The sequence below is a fragment of the Cetorhinus maximus genome, chromosome 21 (assembly GCF_964194155.1).
Source record: "Cetorhinus maximus chromosome 21, sCetMax3.hap1.1, whole genome shotgun sequence".
In the NCBI taxonomy this organism is placed as follows: Eukaryota; Metazoa; Chordata; class Chondrichthyes; order Lamniformes; family Cetorhinidae; genus Cetorhinus; species Cetorhinus maximus.
In genome coordinates this window covers 32,739,361-32,744,120 of record NC_135899.1, presented here as the reverse complement: position 1 = coordinate 32,744,120, position 4,760 = coordinate 32,739,361, and positions in this window count along the sequence as shown.

Genomic DNA, 4,760 nt, shown 5'->3' with positions numbered 1-4,760 from the left:
GCTTTGCAGAGCTCCCTGTGAATCAAAGTAGAGATAATTAATGCATGGCAGCAGAGTGAAAAGCAGGAGAGGGAGCTCTTACAGTTGTGTAGAGAGAGGGATGATGTGGTGCAGGATCATCACGAGGATGTTCGCCACTGACCTCACCAGCACCGCAGGCAGGGTCCACATTCTCACCAGATCTCACCATGGCACACTCCTCAAAGTGAGTGAGGGGCCTAATGTCTACCCCAAGTCTGGGACCCATCCCTGCTGTTGTGAGCCAGCTTCTCCTGCCTGAAAACAGATGGAGAGAGTGGGAGCAGGACGCATGGCACTGCATGGAATGTTTGTGCGGTGAGTGGAGCCATGGATGGGATGAGGATGTGAGCTTGAGAGGATATGAGACTGATGGGGATGTGAGGGTGTGTGTGAGAGTTAGTGGTGTTGTCCCTTGAGGTGTGAGATCCCTGTGGATGTGTGCTGGGTTTGTGAGTGTGTGAGTTGAGAGTGATGAGAAGAGTGACTTACCCTGCTGGAACGGATGAAATCATTCATGCTCTTTCTGCACTGGGTGGCTGTCCTCTTTTGCAGGGCGTTGGCACTGATCACCACTGCCACCGCCTCTCATGCTGGATTGGTGACATTGCTTGCTGGTCTAAGCCCAGAGCAGGGGTAGAGGACATCACGGCAGGTCTCCACTGCACCCAGTTGGAGCTCGAGGGAGGCGTTGCTAAATCTGGGGGCAGTATGTTTCCCCCCCTTTGGAAGCCATCAGTTTGCAGCAGCTTCCTATCCCTTAAAAAGAGCTAGCTCTGTGCAGGGGCAGCTTTTAAACATGGTGCTTGGTTTACTGAAACCTGAGATGACGGCGAGGTGAGAGAATGTGAGGACGCCCTGCCCGTGACCCGGCGTGATTCCCGGGAATGCATGATTAATGAGGCAGGGTAGGGACAATATGGTGTGAAAAGCCAGCATTGCGACCGGTGAGTAAAACATCCTTTTTTCCGTCTGCTACTGCACTTAGTGCAAATCTGGGATGATTCTGCCTTATACCTAATATATATGTGTTTGTTTATTAAATGTAGATGTTTAGATCATCACCCAACATGTGGAACCTCGCAAGCTGCAATTGTTTGTGAAGAAAAACTGAGCTGATGATATTTTGATGTAAACATACAATGTGTAAGGTTCACCATAGGTGAGGAATCTGAAAATTACCCCTTAAGCGTAAATAATTTTAGCTTGTTTGTAATCAGAGTAAGTACGCTGTCCAATTTCCTGAAGCCACTGGGCCAATCGAGCATAAATTCTAGTATATATTTTATTGCTCATATTGCCAGATTAGAAAATCTCTGTGAAAGTTGCAGATCTCAGATTGCAGCTGTGTTCTACTTATAGAAACCTTCACTGAGCTGGTAAAAGCAAGGGTCAGGTGCTGCTCTCTGGAAGTGCAGCACAATCCCATGTTCTCATTATAACCTGGGGTGTGAGCACAGGCTATGGGGACTGGGTAACCAGAAAGCCTGTGATAGGCCCAGAGGGATTTTGCATCGCAGGTCTCATTACCATGTCCTCTGAACTCGATGGAAATCACACTATTTTCATAGTAGATTAACATTGGGGTGCATGATTACATGTGTTAATGGGGTTTCATGCAGGGTGGGAAGAAATTGCCGGCAAAGTTTGCAAAAGCCTTAATTGTTGCACATTTACAAACAAAATTAGGCAGAATTTCAAATCTAACAAATTTGAAGCTAGTGAAATTGGAGTTAAAAAATCCACATGTCAATTTCAAAGCTCCTATCAAACTTTTTCTATGTTCTATTGAAGTGAAACTACCTCTACACAATGCAAACTAACACTGCAACCAGTAGAGAGGTACAGTACAAACTTGGAGAGAAGTGAAAAGAGGCTTTTGGTTTAAATAGGAAGGAAGCAACAAGTCTAAAAAGCAGAACTGAATGAATACAAAACTTCTCTTTCAGCTGAATGGAATATGAGCCAGGAATGAGCACTCACATTGAGTCATTAATCACCGTGTAACAGAGCTTTCACTGCATACAATACCAGATTCCATGTAAACACTGAACCAGGAATAGACCCTGACAATGTTATTGATCGCTGGGTAAGACAGAGTTTTCACTGTATACAGCATGGGCTCCAAATACACTGCACTATATACACACCATTATGTTAGGTGTCAGCCTTGGCTCAGTGATAGTGCTGTTGTATCTGAGTTAGAAAGTCTGTTTCCTAGGCCCACTCCAGAGACAGCGCATGATCAAGGTTGGAACTTTAGCATGGTACTCTGTGATAATTGGATAGCAGGTGGAGGACAATGATTGAGGTGATACTTGAACACATATAAGTCTTGGCTCAGTTCATAGCACCCTCGCCTTTGAATCAGAGTGTTGTGGGTTCATGTCCCACTCCTGGAAAACCAAGAACTGTGATTGTACTCAAAGAGTTGCAATCTGTGACTGTTGATAACTCGAAAGAGTATAAAGAGATACTGACACTGGGGTGAAGGTTGAGTTGGGAGGTATATGCTTGAAATGTTTCACTCTGTGAATACATCTAAACTGAGTAAAGATTGGCTCTGGTTTCATCCTTCATCCACTGGTTGTCAGGAGTTTTAACACCCCAGGAATTGTGTATTGTCAGACGAACGATCATCTTTCAAATGAGATGACAAGTCTTGGGACTGTCTATTCTCTCAGGTGGATGTAAAAAATCCCATGGCCTGATTTGATGAGGAACAGGGGAGTATTCCCTAGATCATTGCCAATATTTATCCATAAATCATCATCATTAAAAGGAATATCTGGTCATTATCACATTGTTGATTGTGTGGGAACTTGATTTGTACAATTTGGCTGTCACATTTCCTACAACAGTGACTACACTTCATAAATACTTCATTGGCTGTAAAATGTTTTAGGACATCCTGAGGGTGTAAAAGACTCTATAACTTCAGCTTTGTTTTATCCTAACCTGACCATACTGTAAGTTTTGCTATTGAATGGGGCTCTTATTTTGTAACAGTTCATTCTACAATGTTGTGATATACTTGAATTTCTGGTCTGTAGGAATAGAAGATCTGAATGAGGTGGAATGAATGGTGTCACTATGGATATTAAATAAAGTGGTGATAGTTTAAAGAGCTCTGTGTCTGGCTTCATCTCGAGGTTAACAATTACACTTTATACTCACTGTAGCCCTGCTGTATTTGATTTGTCTTGTGTAACTGTAATTTTGACTGTGGTATGGATGCTCTCCATACTCCAAAGGTGAAATAATATAGATGTGATTGACAGATCTCAATCCAATAAACATGTTATTAACCAAAGGGAATGCTTTATCTGATAACCTTTAACTAATATAGATTACACATTGGGATTTTGAATGGAAAATACAATAAGCCACAGCTTCCCCCATTCCACTTTCTCCCACTGCCTCTTCCCCTCCCGCATCAGAAAAAGGCTATCAATACCTGCATGTTATCAGGCCCAGAGTCATACAGCATAGAAAGAGGCCACTTGACCTGTTGTATCTTTGCTGGTTCTCTGCAAGAACAACTGAACCAGCCACAATCGCCCACCTTTTCCCCATAGCCCTGCAATTTTTTTTCTTGAGGTTCTTATCCAATTCCCTTTTGAAAGCCATGATTAGATGTGCTTCCATCACACTCTCAGACAGTGTATTCCAGATCCTAACCACTCGCTGCAGACAGAAAATGTTTCCTCATGTCGCCTTGGCTTGTTTTGCCAATCACTTAAATTACTGTCAAACTAAGATAGGTTTCAGAGCTCTGAAGAAGAGTCATATGGACTTGAAACGTTAACATGGTTTCTCTCCCCACAGATACTGCCAGACCTGCTGAGTTTTTCCAGCATTTTCTGTTTTTACTTAAATCAGTGTCCTCTGGTTTTCATCCCTTTCACCAATGCAAACAGTTACTCATTGTATACCCTGTTCAGACCTCTCATTATTTTGAACACCTCTATCAAATCTCCTCTCAATCTTCTCTTCTCTCTGAAGAACAATCCCATCTTCTCCAATCTATCCATGTAACTGAAATCCCTCATCCCTGGAACTATTTTAATAGACTTTTTCTTCACCCTCCATATTGCCTTCACATCCTTCCAATAAGTGTGGTGCCCAGAATTAGACACAATAGTCCAGGTGAGGCCAAACCAATGTTTTATACAGATTCATTGTAACTTCCTTACTTTTGTACTCTATGCCTCTATTCAGCCCAAGGTTCTGTCAACATTACTAGTTACTTTCTCAACCACCTTTAATGATTTATGTACATATACCCTTAAGTCTCTCTGCCTCTGCACCCCCTTTAGAATTGTACCCTTTATTTTATCTCTCCTCATTCTTCTGACCAAAATGAATCACTTCTCATTTCAGCTGCCATTTGTCTGCCCAGACCACCAACCTGGCTATGTCCACTTAAAGTCTATCACTATCTTCCTTACAGTTCACAATGTTTCCAAGTTTAGCGTCATCTACTTTTGAAATTGTGCCCTACGCATCCACTAATAGATCATTAATAATGATCAAGAAAAGCAGTGGTCGTAACACTGTCCCCAGGGGTATATCGTCCTCCAGTCCGAAAACAACCCATCACCACTGCCTTGTTACCTGCCACTCAGCTAATTCTGTATTCATGCTGCTGTGGTCACTTTGCTAACAAGTCAATTATGTGGTACTTTAACAAGGACCTTTTGGAAGCATATGGAGATCATATCAACCACATTTCACTCATC